The sequence below is a fragment of the Lonchura striata genome, chromosome 2, assembly GCF_050655825.1.
Source record: "Lonchura striata isolate lonStrDom1 chromosome 2, ASM5065582v1, whole genome shotgun sequence".
NCBI lineage: Eukaryota > Metazoa > Chordata > Aves > Passeriformes > Estrildidae > Lonchura > Lonchura striata.
The window spans coordinates 15,440,664-15,459,202 of record NC_140704.1 but is presented as its reverse complement, the minus strand read 5'-3'; positions in this window follow the sequence as shown (position 1 = coordinate 15,459,202).

Here is an 18,539-nt window from a genome sequence, read left to right as displayed (position 1 = left end):
CACCCTCACCCGCCCCCACACCCCCCCCCTTACCCTCACCCTCACCCTCACCCTCAACCTCACCCTCACCCGCACCAGCACCCTTATCCTCACCCTCACCCTCACCCTCATCCGCACCAGCACCCTTATCCTCACCCTCACCCTCACCCGCACCCTCACCCTCACCCTCACCAGCACCCTCACCCTCACCTGCACACTCACCCTCACCTGCACACTCACCCTCACCCGCACCAGCACCCTTATCCTCACCCTCACCCTCACCCTCACCCTCACCCACACCCCCCCCTTACCCTCACCCTCACCCTCACCCTCACCCTCACCCTCACCCTCACCCTCACCCCCACCCTCAACCTCACCCTCACCCGCACCCTCACCCTCACCAGCACCCACACCCTCACCAGCACCCTCACCCTCACCCTCACCCTCACCCGCACCCTCACCCTCACCCTCACCCTCACCCGCACCTGCACACTCACCCTCACCCGCACCCGCACCCGCACCCTCACCCTCACCCTCACCCTCACCCTCACCCGCACCCGCACCCTCACCCACACCCCCCCCCGCACCCTCACCCTCACCCTCACCAGCACCCTCACCCTCACCCGCACCCTTATCCTCACCCTCACCCCCACCGTCACCCTCACCGCGGGACACGGGCTGCGGCACAGCGGGCCTGAAACAGGCTGAGGCAGGAAAGCCTAGCATGCAGAGATAGGCTGGGAAGAGCGGCAGGCAGGCAGGATAGGTAGGACTTGTTGGGTCCAAGCCCTGTTGAGCTGGAGCCTGGACAAGGGGCAGAAAAAGCTGATGAGAGGTGAGGGTAGAGGGAGGCCAGGTATATAAAGTGTGTTGGCTTGTTGGTCTAGCTGTGACTGTTAGAAGCATCGTTTGGCAGACCTGGATAGGGACAAAAAATTCAGATAACCTTTCAATAGAGCTCACACTTCCTTGGATTTACCTGTGAGGCATATGTCATAGAATCATAGAATACCCTGAGTTGTAAGGGACCTACAAGTATCACTGAAGTATGCTGGCCTTGCACAAAAGCACCCCAAGAATTACACCAGGTACCAATTATGCCTGTGCTGGACCACTTCCATTTTAACTCTCCTTAGGAGAGGGATGCCTGGATGATGTACCTGACTGCAGCAGCTCCGGTCAGATCTGCAGAGGCACCCATTATAGCACCTGGTGTGCTGCTTCTGGGTGGCCAGTCCATCTACTGCCATCAACCAGATTATCCTTTCAGCACCCCTGAGACACGTGAGTCTGCTTCAGCAGATTCCCCAAAGGCAGGGGGACCTGCAACGTCACTGTAAGAGGATTTTCCAGGATTAGGAAGTGATCACAACATGAATGAAATTACTCAGCAATGTCACCACATTCACCAGCTACCACTGACCTTTGAAAACTTCCATGTCTACTTCACTGACCTGTGCTCTTGGTTCTGAACAAAACACCTCTGATCTCAGCCAAAAAAACATCACCAACATTTGACTTTTTAGCAAACCCCTTAAGAGCCTCCTACTTGCCAGCCCTCCCATAGCCATCCCTCTCTGCCCTTGTGTCATACCTGGCTTGATCTCATTTAGAGTTTGCACTCTGGCCAAAACCCTGTGTTTTTAATTCCTTCCTCTTTTTAAACTGTAATGCCAGTAATCAGTTTTCAGTCTACATTAACTAATAGCCTATACAGACACACTTTATACTAGTCCTACTGAATATCGATTTTTTTAATACAACATAGGGTTCTTTTAGAAAGAAAGACAGAGACATCCCCTGAAACTTTAATAGAAAGGAATAAAAGTCAATGCATGGCAGACACACTCTGTCTGGTACAAACCCAAATTATGAGGTTGGACATAGATACTTCAGGCTATTGGACTCTTCTGGCAAGGGAGAATCTTTGACTTTTAATGAATATTTCAAAAGACATGGGGTTTATTCCAATGATGGTTTTCATGGAAGCAGAGCAATAAGATACTGTTTTCAAAATTGCTTCAAGCACAGTTTCTTTCCACTTGCCAAACCCTAGCATCCAGAGCTCTGCAGCTCTTTTCATGCTAAACTTCCTATATTCCAGTCACAAGCATATAACTCATAATCCCGTTTATCTTTGATACCACAGCTGAATTGCCCCATCCCAATCCTGTGGTTTCAGACCCAGCAAATTTGACATTCACACTTGTACAGAAAATAGCTTGAGGGCTAAAAAGTCTGTGGAGGTTGGCTTTGTTCTTCATTGCTGATTGGGTGGAGAAGGCTGAAGAATAACTGGGAAGGGATTAGGCACGTTAGCTTCATGCTGGATGAGGAAAGCTGTGTCTTGGCATTTTTTTCATGGGGAACTCTGTTCCAGGATGACTGGGATCACCCACTGAATAGAATAATTAATTGTTCAGCTGCTCATTAACCTCACCCATCACTTACACATTTTGTGTTGAAGCTTGAAAGAGCTGTTGCCAAATCAACACCATTTTTTCCTTAAATCCATCTCAATTCCAAGTCTAACTTAGATTTTCTCCAACCTTTGAACTCAGTGAACCTCAGTTATGGGGACAGGAACATTTATATTGAAACATGTCACAACATGAGCTGGGAGAAAGAAAAATAAATGTTTAAAGAGTGCAGTAGCATGGGGGTAATTTTTCACCCTTGATTTTGATGTAAGCACATTTGGTGAACATTACAATGGGGTTTGTGTGCTTCCTATCTTATAAATGGTGAAGCATTTTGAGATCTGAAAGTAGGAAAATATTGTACTGGCACTACATATTCATGACTGTGTTCTCTGTTGTATGCCATCTGTTTTTCTTAAAATGTTTGTTTTTCCAGCTGTCTAACCATCCTCTCTTTCCTGGGAGATGAGCAAATGCTTTGCTCCACCTCCTTCTCTGTAGTGACAGAAAAGGCAGGCAGTGCCATCACATTGTCTGCAGTGTGTCAGCCTTGGCTTGTTACACAGTCCTTGGAATTCACACAGCAAGTCACACAGCATGGCATAAATTTTTATACCTATGCTGATCCCTTTGGAGTTACAGACTAAGGAGATGAAGGGCAAGTAAGCAGATATACCTGGGTGGCAACTGCACTTATTTTATCTCCCCTTCTCCTGTCAGCTGCTAATATTGCCTTTGATAAGGTAGGATATTCATATGAAAGATATTGAAGAGGGAGAAATCCACAGTCATGATAGCAGGGAAAAACAAAACAAAACAAAACAAACAAACAAACAAACAAGCAGAAAAAGGTACAAGTTCTGCAAAAAGAAGCTACCCCTGTTTCAAATGAGTAATGTGTCAGTCTCTCCAGGTCTCCAGAGGCATTTATCTGACTTTTTTTTTACTGAACTGACCAAAATCAGAGCACAGTCTGTCCTAGAGGGAAATGCCTGCCAGACACAACCTTCAAATAAATATTTCTCAAATTAAGTAATTTTTTTACAAGAAAAACACAAAATCCAGCCTGATAGAAATCTGCATGTGATGGAAAGAGCTAAGCAGCCCCCTTCTGCTTGGAGCCAGGAAGGGGTGAACTCTCTTCAGGGACAACTACTGCTTCCTCAGGCACATCTTCCTGCTCCCATGTGCTAAAGGCCAGGTCTGAGTCCAGCAGCTGCAGGTCTGACCCTCTGGCCAGTTCCCAGCACCTGCAGGCTGCTTCCTGCAGAGCCACGCCAGCTGCTTTCTCAGGTCTCTAAAGGGCATGGATTTTTCTTACACCGTTTTTCTCCACAGATTTATTTGCATAAAATGAGTGTTCTTCAAACTCAGATTCTTTCTTTTTCTTTTTAAAATCAAAAGCCTAGTGCCCTTTACTGCAGCTGTGTGTGCTGCTTAGCATGTAAGCCAGTTTAAAAATCTACACAAACCAGTTTTGAGGGGCTCTTTTTCCTGCAGTGCAAGAGGCTTTAGGCAAAACATGTATCAGTGAAAAGTAAATTCAAAAGAATAGACATGAGGATAAAGCCAAAAACCTGAAATATAATTTGGGATGATAAATATTCAAGCATATCTTACATTAGGTATCTAAATCAGAACCTTTTTGGAGTTTCTGTTTCAGTTCCCACATTTTAGCCTTCAGAAAAATAGGTAAAGAGAGGTGACACTCATACAGGTAGTGTCAAAGTAATGCTTTTCCTTTCTCTTCTAGACAGGGCTTTCTACAAATGAACAATAACATCTTAAAGAAGTTATCTGTAGGAAGAAAGAAGGTGATTTATATGAGTATTTGTTTTCACCTTAATCTAATAAGTGGCCAGTTATGGTCTGTGAATTAGTTCTACATATTGTTAGTGTAGAACAGAAATCTAGCAATTCAGTCTGAAGAGACTTGCTACTCACATTAAGCCAGAGACTCTATCACTTTTTGGCTGTGGGTTTAGTTCAGTACAACTCTTGGTGTCAGTCTAATCTCAGTGAATGTCTAGAGGAAGATGTAGAGCATTCCCTGCAGTCCTACATCTGTAAAATACACCAGTCCTTAGCTTATTAGCTTTGAGCCCTATATGGATAAATGCTTTTAAGTCTTACATAAAGTTCTATTTTGAAGAAATAGCAAGTCTACTCATTATTTGGGCTGAAGAATTTTCTCTTTTATAAATCCTTAGTCTTTCTGTTTGTGATTTTGACAGTCTTTTTAAAATGTTCCATGGCATCCAGCTTAAGTTACTTTCAAGATCCAAGTTAAGGATCAAAAAATGCTGGTTTTTTCATGCCCTGAAATTCTTGAATGGTCATTCTTGTATGGGTGATGGAATGATTGACAGATCTTCCATTCTTTGGAAAAGGCTTGCAATGTAGCAAAAAAATTTGCTATAATGCAGGACATGGAGAAAAAGAACAGCCTTTGAAAGACAGGGCAATTTTCAAGGTATATTTAGACTGTGATTTTAGAACCTTACAGAGTCCATCTTAGCACCAACAGAAGGGAAGCACATATTGCAGCCAGGAAGGACAGGGATATAAAGGAGAGTAGTGCCTCAAAAGGATGGACTGTCCCTGTCCATCAGTCCCAGGTGATGCAGGGTACTTCATTCAAGCAGTGTTTGAAGTGGTAGGTGGTACCACTGAAAGGCAGGGTTAGCTGTACTTTGGGCAGGTGAGGTGTCAGGCTTAAAAATCAGGGAAGACACACATCAAACAGAAAAATCAATTTTCTGGCAAGATCCAGTTGTCATGATTTATATTGGTGAGTACAGATGGGATCTTCATTCATGGGCATGCTAATTGCACAGACCATGTGTTTTCTGTGGAGGAGAGGGATGACTCCCACAGAAGGATAACAGGGTTCTGTCATTCAAAATTCTGAAATTGAGCATAATGACCTTATTTCTGGTATTGCCTGGCTTTTGAATCCTTATCTTGGCAACCTTTGGATTGTTCATTTAATCAAAGTTCTGTGTGCCGTAATATGACTCTGACAGGCTGGAATGCTAATTATTAGGCAGGTTTCTTAATCTCTTCCTAGTTTTACTGTTCCACACAGAAAAAGCCCAGCCTTGAAATTGGGTTTTGAAATATGATTGACCTAAAACTAAAGTTTTCAGTCATCGGATCCCTGGAACAACTGCTGTGGAGTTTGTCCAAAGTAATTGCTTGTTGCCAGTCAGCTTGCATTTGAAATTCAGGTTCTTCCCCTCTGCTACATGGTTCTTGGTTTGCAAATGAAAAACATGGATTTGAAACATCAAGGCTGATTTTCCTGGTGTTCTGTTGCTGATGGCTTGCCAGCAGGATTTAATAGATTTACCTGAATGTTACCATGTGATTAGAACAGAATAAACTTTTTGGAATAAAGATAATATTTGGACAGTTTACCTTTATTTTCTTTGTGAATTGACCACAATCAAGTTACAACTATTTACAATATTTTTACTTAATCAAAATTACTGAGTGGATAATTCCTTGGTCAAAAGCAATTTAAGTGCAACTTATATCTAAAATGCACTATTTAGGCACTAAATGAGTTGAATTAATTAATAACTCATAAGGGTGGTTTTGCACCTTGTTCTCCCACTGGGCAAGTAAAATCTAGGTTCAGGTTTGTGCAAGATTACTTCCACTGCACAGGTCCAATCTTTCCTTTTTCTGTGAATGCTTCCAATTGTTCCTCAAAAATCAACTGCTTGGCATAAACAATAGATGTCAAATTCAATGTGCACTTGGACATCTGCAGGGCCTCTGGAAAACAGCTCCTGATTCCTGGACAAGTATGATCAATTTAAAGGCAGTAAATGCTTCACTTCACACTTCCTTTTTATTAAAAAACCAACTAACTTTCTTGGCCTATATGATATCCCTAAATAAAGATGTGAAAGAAAGTTTCCAGAAAATCATTTGTACATACAAGATCTGGCCAGGGAAATTGCTTGGTTGTATACAGGACACCTTCTGGAGGAGCTGTGTGTCACATGTAGGTCACTGCAGCATATCAGCTCTGCAAGAGCAAAATACTTATAACATCACATCATAATCAAAACAAGTAACAGTTTCCCTTGTTCACTTCTATAGGTCTGTTAACTCCTGGCTGTCGTGGACCTTGACCAGTACCAACATGTCTGATACTAAGCTATATATTAGTCATTGGCTTTGTTAATCACATTATAGCCTTTTATGAATTTTGAGAGAAAAACTAAAAAAAAAAAAAAATTCCACATTTTTAATAAAATAATTTACTTGTCTTTTAATAACAAATATAAAGGGTTCAGTGAAAGGACAGGAATTTTTACTCAATTGTTTTGTACTCTAGACATAAAGGTTAATAGGCATAAACTGTTTTTAGGGGAGAGGGAAGGGTACTAGAAGAGTTTTGGTCTGTCCTCAGGATTTCCCCACCTCGATGGAGTTGTTGCATTGCTTCTGCCAATACAGACAGCACTGTACATAGCTGTTTAGATTGTGCCTCATGGGCAACAGAACAGCAAGGTTGCAATTAGGCTTGAATCAGGACACATGGAGGGACTTCACCTCAATTGGGTCCTATCAGCTCCCTTGGTAGGCAATGAAAAGAGGGGGGTTCTTGGAGAGCCTCTCTTGGAGAGACATGTTCAAAATTCAACTGCTCGCACTGACCAGGTCACTGCTTGCTATTATAATTTATTATGTCATTATTTATTATTGTCATTATAATTTAGTATGCCATTATTCATTATTGCCATTATCATTTATTATGCCATACCCAGATGTCCCGTACATCTCTTGCACTGTGGCTCTCACAGCCACTCGCACTCGAGCTGCAGCTCCCCTTGCTAATCTTGCTGGGCTGTACTTGCAAGCCTGGCTGGAAAGTCACTGCAAGTGTAGAAGACATCTACAGGGCCTCAGTGCTTAGCTGAGTGGTTCTCAGAGACAGGAGAGCTACACTGGTGAGGCAGTGAACAGTGGGAAGTGGGACTCCCTCACCCCTGGCCAGCTCCCCTAGAGCTGCTGGGGCACGCAGGACAGTAGAAGGAGCAGAGTGGTTTGCAGAGCACCACAACAAGCCCAGTGTGGTTTCCTCTTTCTGAGACATCTCCTGGGATGTCAGCAGGCAAAAAGGGAGATTGAATTCCTTCTACACTAAACTATTCTCACTCCAAAAACCTTGCTCATATGCAATTCTCCCCATAATTCAGATTTTTCTTTTCTCTGTAAATCACATGCACTAGAGAGACCCATTTATGAAAACAAGATCTATGACAAAACCCTCCTAGCACCAGTAAATCTTCTTTTAATGAATTGGGCCTGTAGCTTCAATTATGAAGCTGGGATGTGACGGCTGCTGAGTGAGCCATTCCAACAACAACACTGAGGCAGATCATTGTCATAAGGGTGTTTGGGGAGTCTTGGGAAAGGCTTGGATGCTCCCTCTTTCCCTTCAAGCACTTTCACATCTGCACTGCATTATATCCCCATCCAGATGACTTTGCTGGGATTTCCAGTGTTCTTGGGAGTATTAACATTATAAGAAAAAAACCATTAATTTGTTTGTTCAGTCTCCTACATAAATATAACCATAGTCTAGTCTGAAACAGCTCACATTTATCTGGTTTGCTTTGTTTTCAAATGCACCTAGCCTGATTTTCAGTTTTACAGTGCATGTAAAGAAGTAAACCCTTTAATTACATTGTAAACCCTCTGGTTCATTTTTTTTACCCTGTTTCTGTGCAGTACATACCATAAGACACTACTCTCCTTCAGCATTACCAGGAATAAAACACTTCCAGATATCCTGCAGGAGTTAGATGGGCCACTTACAGGGAGGGACAGATCTAGTGACTCCCACATGGACAGGTGATGTGGGAAGGATGAAACTGCTATTTCTATCCTCTCCCTTGGGAAGTAAATTTGTAGCATCCATAAGACACAGGGTGTTGCCAAGCCCAGTTTTCTCTTTAGCACTGAGAAATTGCCAGTGGACTGACGCATGATAGGTGATGCTCTTATCTTTTCTGGCCTTGGGAACAGAGAAAGCAGCAAAACACAAAGCAAATTTTCACCCTTAAACCCCCCTGCCCTCATCTGTGACTATTGTAATGATAAAGGCACTGGGGTGGAGGGATCATATTGCCTCAGGTCTAAGATGATTTTCAGCTGTTCTTGTCATATTGATACTAGTAATAAGGTTTTCTTGCTACCTCCTTATTCTGTTGGCCTCCCAGAGCTGCTCTCTTGAGTCATCTTGGTACCACAGTAAAACTCAGTATTGCAGAGGACCTCTTTGACTCCATTTCAGTTTTTGAGTCTGCACTTGTCCTGTTCTCTGTCTTCCTGCACCAGTCTGGGTCATGTTGATTTAGTGATGGAAGATCCCTTGGTTGAGAAATGGGAGAAGGGAATATTAAAACAATAAATTTCACTTACTGGAATGCTTGGGCAAGAGACACCTGTTCCTGTGGATTTTCATCACTTGAAGTGGATGCTGGTCTAGTAGAGCTACTGCAGCACATAGGCACTCTTGTGGATTGCAAGGTGGACTGCAAGGTGGACTGCAAGTTTGCTGAAGGGAGATCTTTGAGCAGTGAGGAGAACTACTAAAGTTTTTCCATGTTGTACCATGTGTTGTTCCATCTTCTTTCCTTAAGTTACATGGTTTCCTACAGGTAAGGAGGAAAAGATATTGAAAGTATGAACAATTCCAACACATTCATCTGAAACTGGGCTCCTGCACAGTGTTATTGATCCAAATTTTTTAGTGCTTTTGTTTCTGTGAAGCTGCTTGGCTTGTACAGGAGCTTTGGTTTGGGTGAAATTTTTAAAAATCTGAGGAATATTTAGCTGCAGACTTTGTGGTTTTCTTATTAAAACAAAAAAGAGGGAATTTATTGGGTTGCAGCAAATACATAATCTCATGTCTCCCTTACTCCCTTATCTCCCTTACTTTCAAAATATTGTGATGAAAACAGTATACATCCTGCACAAAATATCTGTTCTGCTTAACCCTATTGCAATAATGAATTAATGCACAGTCCTGCACAGCATTGCTTGACAGGGGAGAGGTGGCTGTACAGGAACTGTGTGTACAGTTGTAAGAAAGGTAACAGCTGTGTGTGACAGCTCAGGAGAAATCTGCAGATGTTTCAGCTTCTGAAGGGCCACAGCATTTTGGGGTGCAGCAGGGGAGGGATGTGTGGATGTGCATTTGACAGCCACACGACATCTATGGCTCATGGGAATTTGAGGATGAGTATTTTCCCTGATAGCTCAATTTCTGAAAACCAGCTAGGGGCACATCAGTAAGGTCAGGAATTACTCACGAGTCAAAAATTAGTCACTCTTTATCTAGATATCAAACTGTAAATGTTCTGGAAAATAATTTTGCCATTATAGACTAACCCCATGGACCTGTGGTCAGCTGCATAACCCAGAAGGAGATTTCAGGGAAGGGTGTGGCTGAGAAAGTAAGAGAAAAGACCGTAGGACTGCTGCCAGCTTTAGTCAGAGGAACTGCTTTTTTATTGTATTACAGCTGCACAGTGTTTTTAACCACAAAATCTGTTTCAGACCCAGGCTGAAATGGGTGCCACAGTGGTTTGCATGGCAAAACAAATTAAAAATCCCTCATGACACACTGTTTGAAAGTCCTTTGAAAGCATTGTTTGGGCAGCAGCAGGACTCTTTTCAAACCCTACTTGGGTTGCATCTCTTATTTCTAAAGGTACAGTTATACAAGCAAGTGACTGTGGGGAGATGCATGTACATCACATCATGTTTTCCACAGCAAGATCCCATTCACAGTCTATGGCCAGCGAAAAGTTCCCTAACCATAAAGGGAAATTTGCTCAAAGGCAAGAGGAAGAAGTTGCCACTAGCAGCTACACTGACACTGTAAATCCACACCTCCACTTCATTCAGAAATATCTGTAGCTGTACCTTGTGTTACTAAAACACTTGTTAGAGGTGCAGTGCTGCAAGAAGCAGCTGTGCAGGAGGTACCTGCAAAGTACTAGGGATATTGGAAATGGATACAGCTACTTGTGCTGTCAATGGGAAAAGTGATGTCCCTTTATACACCTATGTCTTACAGTGTTGTCTTCCATCTATTGCCTGGGAAATTCTGGCTAGTGGGGTGTTTTCTATGTCAATCCCAATCTAAATTCTTACAGTTAAAAAGAGAGAGGCTGAGTTTGCTGTCTGCTGCATTGGACACAATGAAGTGCAGAAGTGCTGCACACAGGAAAAGAGCTCCTGCACTTCCCATCTCAATGTGTGCAGAGGCCATAGACTCAGTATAGACTTAATTTTATGGACTTCATTCAAAGACTTCATTTTATCTGTTACTCACCTTTATACAAGCACAAAGAAAACAGTGAGTGAATGGGCAAGGATTGTATTTGAAGTCTACCCATATTTCCCCTCCAGCTAGGATTTCAAGTGCCTCTAATTCCCTAAATTAGTGACAAGGTTAAATACTGCCAGAGAAATATGGGCCAAGGTTGGATCTCCAGCCAGCCAATATCTAGGTAATAATTTAAAATGCATTATTCATAAGGCTTTATTACTGTTCACATTAAATTATCATTCTTTCAGTACCAATGTCCCTGCTTCACATGAGTGGTGTTTAATATTAGCTGCTGTTCAGCCCTTTCCAGCCAAATAAAATCAGTCTTAGTTCATTCTGTCTTGCTTGGATCAACAGACATGGAAGTTAATGAACTCCCTCTGCTCTGTGACTTATCTTGCCAGGATGGGAGGGGGAACATACCACCAGAAAACATTCCACAGCACTTTCCTTTGACAGCACAGAGTCCAACTTGTGTAAGGACCATGACAGTGCCACAAAGATGCTGCATGTGCCAGCTCCTCTGTCTGCCAGGACAGGCGAGCCACTGTGCCTGCCCTCCTCCACACAGCTGCTTTGGGAGGGCAATTCAGCAGTGCAGTAGGTCCTACAGTTAGTCTGCTTCCCAGAAAGACTCAGTGAAGGATATTCCCTCTTCCTCTGTCCTCCCCAGTAGCCCCTGTCCAAGGCAAAGTTTGGACACTGAGAGAAACCCTGGTGCTGGGCTGGCAGCACAGAAGGTCCAGGCTCTGCAGCAAGTAATGGGAAACCACCTATCCCTTGAATGAAGCTGACACATAATGATGGAGACTGGAAACTTTGGGTATACCCAAACCAATCTCTGTTAAGAGTTTGAAAGCTGGGAACTGAGAGTGTTTTTGAGCCATGAAAGTAATGCCAAGAACAAAACCATAGAATAATGTCAGGTTCTTTTGGTTAAATCTACAATGTTCCCAGTATTACCTGAAAACTAGAAGCAGGCAAAATTATCTATCATGCTATAGATAACTTGGCTGCAGAAATATGGCATCAGCATCTGCTGAAAAGAAAAAGCTAACATCATTAGTGGACTATTAATTCTAGCATCAGACTTGCCTGCATGAGATCCATAGGTATAGAAAATAAAGTCTTTGGAGCAAAGACCAGAGTTTCTGTGTAGCTGTAAAGCAGGTGAAATAGGTCTGAACATTAGACTAAAAACTGTGATATTGAAAAACTGGCAATGGCCTTCAAAAAATGTTTGCACATTTGCCACAGACTTGTGCTTCAGTTGAAGCTAGATGATATCTGTATATTTAATTCCACTGAGCTGGTTAGGCAAACTTGGATCTGGCATCCAGGTCAGTTTTCAAAGCACACTGCAGCTCCTGGAGTTCATAAAAGCTGATTACAGAACTTGGAGTCAGTGCTCTATGCAATGCAGTTTCCATGATAATGCATTGAACACTGGCCCCCAGGTTTCCCAAGCCTCTGGGTTTTTGCACTCGCTATTTCCTAAGTGCCTTAACTCAGAAACTGCAAATACCTCTTTCCTCATTATTAGGGGAAAAAAAAGGGACTTGATTAAAGACTGTTAAAGACTAGATACCTGCTAGTATTAGATTAGCCCCACAGAACTGCAGTGGGGACATTCCAGAGAACATGAAAAAGAAATTGCATCCTGCTGAGTTTTGGCAACAATTACAGAGGGGAAGGTCCATAAAGAAAACATCAGCAAAGGTCTTGTGAAAAACAAGCTTCAAGATCACTTGATTCAAAAAGTCCTGTTAAATCATGTTAAATGTTTTCCATGCATCCATGAATGATTTGACAGCTAGTGTCTCCATATCAATGCAGCCTGGGCTAATTTACAAATTAGACACATACCATCCTCTCCTAGGCTCCCTCTCATGAATCCAGCTTAGTCTTTCCAAATCAATTTGGCTATAGCATTTTCTGGCCTGATCTTCAGTATTTTAACACTAATAATGTGTGTTGTGGTTCATCCATCCCAGGATTTTTGTTTCCTCAGTGGGACCTGAGGGAATTAATATCCCCTTTCTTGGGAAAGGCAGTGATTTTTTCCTCATGGTGGATGAAAGCTTGCCACTCTCTGCTGAAATAGCTCTCCCTCACCCAGGAACATGCTGTGCTGTGCAGCTCCCAGCCATGCTTCGTCTGACCTCCAGAAGCCACCCCATACCACATCTCAGTCATGGGAATTGTGGCAGGCAGAGCAAACCCACAGAAGATTAGAGATCAGTAGACCCTTTACTATCCATGGCCTCTCTATAATTTTAATGTTACCACATTTAATTAATTCCAGAAATTCTTATGTTAAAATTCTTGCTTGCAGGTGAAGGAGAAGCTCACCATATACTACTGGAAACCTGAACAGTAATTTGAAAATCACTGCTAGTCTAGATCTAATCATTCCAGAGAAAGAAAGAATAACAGTGCAGTAAAAATTGTTTCACACACACCTGATTTCTACTCCTTTTCCTGGTGTCAGGCTGCTCCTCCAAGCCCTGAGTGGTGGTCTCAGTCTGGTAGGGCTGGGGCATAACAGCGAGTCAGGGACATCCAGAGTGTTTTGCAAGGAGGATCGTGATGTTCAAGCTGATGTTCAGGTTGATGTTTCCTTTCTTGATCTGGGATCCACTTGGAGTAGCTTTCATAAGTTTTCTAACTTGCTTTTTTCACACCTTTCTCTTTCTGCACTTGTCTGCAGCTCCATGTGCTCTTATTATTATATGTAATGCCTTTTACATACATTTAGTACTGTTTCTATTTCTTATTTTACTCTAAAATCAGGTTTGTCTGGTTCCACACTTCATTGAACTAACTCTACTTGAATTTTATTGAAGGGAGGGATATTCATAGCTGTGGGATCACCAGTGCCCGCCTGTGCCACATCTCTGCCATCCCATGCCTGTGCATCTTGTGCTACAGACATCCACTTCTCCATAGATGTTGTAACCTACTTGTCCACCCCTACACTGCATTATTGTTTTGATCAAAAATAGCTTATTCTGCATAGAATAACTACAGTCTCTGTAAAACTATGGCCATAGCATGCAAAGATGTGCAAAAGTATAACCAACTAAAGCACTCAGTCACTTAGAGAACTTAATGCTGAATCTAAATGAAGAAAAACAAAGTAAAACAAAGCTGCAAGCAGATCAAGAAGAATTCAGATAGAGCAGAGCCCAGAAAATCTTTGTCCTGAGCATTTTGAAATCCAGTACAAAGCTTCTGGCCTGAGAAAGACAGTGCTACACTACAGGGCTACCTCATCACATGCTCATCACCCTGCTCGGCTTCACAGGCGATAGTTTATCCAGAGCCTCACATGAAAATAAGATTGCAGGCATTGGAGCATGTGAGGATCAATGACAGCGACACAGGAAGGGAACACGATGTTTCAAGTGTTAGACCAGTCAGTGCTTGCCTTTTTTGATTAGCTGTTCAACAGCTCCTAGTGGGTAAGTGCTGCTGTGGGTGATGGAACAGGTATCTCCTGCTTTTCATCTCTTGAGGTTCTGGCCTGTCTGTCTTAACAGAGGCAAAGGCTGGGTTTAACAAACCTGCTACATCCCAACAGGCCTGGGAAGGTGCACCTCCCCAGGATTAACCTGCTTGCTTTCAGAAGACAGCAAAGCACTTCACATTTGGCATGGGCAGCATGCCAAAACTCCTTTCCCTTTCAGACACATTGTTTCACAAACAAAAGAATTTCTGGCATGACTGCAGTATATTCTGTTCTTTAAAGAGATATGAGTGTCTATGTCTGCATCACTCTGGCTTTCACTGAATTAGAGCCATTAGGGGCACTGGGCACTTCTATCCTGAGCTGTCAGTAGGTCTCTGAGCCTGACAGTCCTGCTGTAATAAGATACTTAGTGCCACCAAGCAAGGAAAATGTCATTTCTATTTGCAAAATGGACACACTTCATTGGGCAATAAATGAAGCAGGTCACTGTCCGTATGGGCTGGCACTTATCTTCAGCTCTTGCTCCTTGATTTACTGTGTGTGGGAGAAGCTTGGCACATCAATATTGCAAATTAAATACCAAGTAGATAGGTGATCTTTTGAGTTTGCAGCTGGGAAGGAAATAACTTTCAAACTGAGGTTCAGCTCTCCTTCAGTTAAAATCATGGCACTCAACTAATCAAAGTGTTTGATCAGCAGTTTTTATGCGGCTCCAGTCTGCACAGTCTGTTCTGGGCTTTTTATTCTCCCTCTTCCTCCCTCTGTCTCACTCTTTCAGCAGTCAAATTTTACTTCAAAGGCTGGTTGAAGCTTTTAGACTAGTATTACACCACTCACTGGTTAAGTGGAAGCTGCTTAAAATCCTGCATAATTGCATTGTCTTTGTGTATCTGTTTTCCTTGGGGCCCTCCTGCTGTGTGTGTGGAATCAGTGGGCCTCTTAAAACTATTAGGGCCAGGCACAGTTAAGCCAATGAAAATGCTAATTAGGATGAAGAAATATATTGTATGCATTCCACATGTTTAGCTCTAAAAAACTATGAAAAAGCCACAGCCTTAACACTCTAAAAATGTCAGATAGTTTTCTCAGACAATGTCTTGGGAGTTCTATAAGCCTTGGCAGAGATAATTCTGTTAATGCCCCCCCCCCCCCCGATAATTAGATCCACATGCACACAAGATCTAGCATGAGCCCTGTCTTGCCTTTCAGCTTCAGTGCTGTGACAGCGCCTTGTGTTGAACTTCAGGGTGTGTTTTAAAATAACACAAAAATATGTCAGCTAAATACTGAAGCTACCAAATGAAGCCCCTAGGCTAGGAGAGGCCAGTACCCACCCCTGTGCAACCCTACTGTGCTGCCTTGTGTCACATCCTTCACAGCCAGGTGGTCCATCTCCTACAGGACCTCTGTCCCACCCAGGGCACAGAAGCCTAATTAACCAACAGCAAATCAGGAGGTGGGTTTCATCCTGTTCCTCATAAGGTAATCCAGGACCTTGGGTCCTATGACCTAGGGCAGGGTCAGAACTCAGACCCCAGACCTCACAGCTGGAGCTCAGCAGCCAGTTGCCAGCACCCAGTGGAGCTGGTGAGGATGTGGCTGTCCTCTGCCTTCTCCAGATATCCCATCCACCCTAACAGATGTGGCTCCTTCCTCTTCATCATCCCTCCCTTCTCCCTTTGGGCAGACCCTACTGATTTCTCTGTCCTTTACTTCCAGCTAAAGGCAGGATGTTGAATTCTGACCCTTGTCATTCTGTTGGCAAAGGGACATTTGGGACCCTGTGAGGGAGCGTGTGCCTGGCACAGGGGGACCACGGGGCTGTGCCTGCAGCACCAAGAACGTGGCTTCTGGTGGCGCATGTCTGGGCCAGTGCCATGCAACAGCAAAGGGCAGTGGGGCAAGCTCACTGCTGGGGCACCTCGAGAGCGGGGCAGCTTCTGTCTCTATAAAGCACGGGAGAAGTGCAAAATCTCCGAGGCAAGAATTACCCTTAACCTGGGGAATGTTCTTGGAAGGGCATATATCTGTAATGGCAATGCCAAACCGCTGCTGCAGCACCGGGGTAGGAGGAGGGTCATCAGAGAGGCTACAAAGGAGGCTGTTAATGTTTACAATGGGCTGAGCAGAGTATATTTTATTTTAGCCTTATTCTTGGAAATGGATGAACTGATTTAAACTGCACTCTCAGTGTCACTGGGCCTCTCATAATACCAGCACTTAGCTACAGACCATTTCTGAAAGATGAAGGAGGTGAGAGCACATTTGCACCCACTGGAGGAAGGGCCCTCTTAGCCCCCTGCTTTACAACCTCCTGACCTGCTCTTTGCACTGGCTCCACAGAGCCTCTCACGTGCCCCTGGGTCTCTGCTCTGCCGTGGGCTCAGGAGGGAAGAGGCACAAGGGGATGGTTCCCCCATGCTTGGCCTGTGTCAGGACTTGCCTGTCCTTCCCTCAGCCCCAGGGCTGCTGTGGAGACACGGAGGTTATGCATTAGTGCAAGAGGAGGGGATCCTCTCCTTTGGAGGAGGAGAGCATTAGAACATCAATAACTGCATGAAATGAAAATGATGTTAAGAAAACAAGTCGAAAGGTTTTAACTGGTAAAGTGGTAAAATAAGATTTTATAAACATAATCTTTGTAATACTTCATAATGTACTTCTCTGTGTCATGCAGCACAATAATTTCCTGTTCAGCTTCACTTTCTGAGCAAAAGCAGAGACCAGGATTGGCAAGCTGTAACAGGAGAGCCGGGGCTCTCCCCCAGCCCCAGCAGAGAGGCTGCTTTCTGCTGCTTTACTCTCCGCATAAGCCCGTTCAGCCACCGGGTGATCCTCTTGAATCGCTTTTTAACCGAGTCAAGAAGACTTCTATGGCAACAGCCTTGTTTGTGTGTGAGCAGGGATTTGTCGAGAAGTAGTGAAGGGGATGAAAGAGAGGACATTTGGCTAAGAACTGCTTACACAAGTAAAAACCATATTTCCTCTACATCTTGCTTCAGAGTTTTTGGAGAACGGGAGATATAGAAACATGTAATTACCATTTGCTTTCTCTACAGATTCTATTTTCTTCTTTACAGTATTACTCTGGTCGAAGCTAACTGGCTTTTCAGAGTCCTGCAGGTACCCTTCGCTGTGTTCCCAGGGGACACCCGGCTCGTTCTCGGGTCTGCTCTGCCGCCGCCTCCCTGGCTCGGCCGCCCGGCCCGGGGCCGCCCCGCGCCCGTGGGACGGTCCCGACGCCGAGGTGCGGGGACCTTTGTGATTGCGCCCGACTGATCCCAGATTGTTTTTCCATTTTGGTAGCGCTATATTTAGGCTGCCCAGTAACTGTGCCCTGGACTTGCTAAAATGAATCGTTGCACGAGGCCTTGGTTTGCGGGCCTGGCCGCGGCTGTCCCAGCTGGGAGCGGCCGCGGGCAGAGATCGGCTCCGAGCTCAGCCTTTGTGAATCCTGCTTCTGCTGCTGCCCCTGCTCCTGCTCCTGCTCCTGCTTCTGCTGCTGCCCCTGCTCCTGCTCCGGCTCCTGCTCCGGCTCCTGCTCCTGCCCCTGCCCCTGCTCCTTCTCCTGCTCCTGCTCCTGCCCCGCTCCTGCTCCTGCTCCTTCTTCTGCTCCTGCTCCTGCTTCTGCTCCTGCTCCTGCTCCTGCTCCTGCCCCTGCTCCTGCCCCGCTCCTGCTCCTGCTCCTTCTCCTGCTCCTGCTCCTGCCCCGCTCCTGCTCCTGCTCCTTCTCCTGCTCCTGCTCCGGCTCCTGCTCCGGCTCCTGCTCCTGCCCCTGCTCCTGCTCCTTCTCCTGCTCCTGCTCCTGCTCCGGCTCCTGCTCCTGCCCCTGCCCCTGCTCCTGCTCCTGCTCCTGCTCCTTCCCCTGCCCCTGCCCCTGCTCCTTCTCCTGCTCCTGCCCCGCTCCTTCCCCTGCCCCTGCTCCTGCTCCTGCTCCGGCTCCTGCTCCTGCCCCTGCCCCTGCTCCTTCTCCTGCTCCTGCTCCTGCCCCTGCTCCTGCCCCGCTCCTGCTCCTGCTCCTTCTCCTGCTCCTGCTCCTGCTCTGCTCCTTCTCCTGCTCCTGCTCCTGTTCCTGATCCTGCTCCTGCTCCTTCCCCTGCCCCTGCTCCTGCTCCTGCTCCTGCTCCTGCTCCCGCCCCTGCTCCTGCTCCTGCTCCTTCTCCTGCCCCTACCCCTGCCCCTGCTCCTGCCCCTACCCCTGCCCCTGCTCCTGCCCCTGCTCCTTCTCCTGCTCCTTCTCCTGCCCCTGCCCCTACTCCTTCTCCTGCTCCTTCTCCTGCTCCTGCTCCTTCTCCTGCTCCTGCCC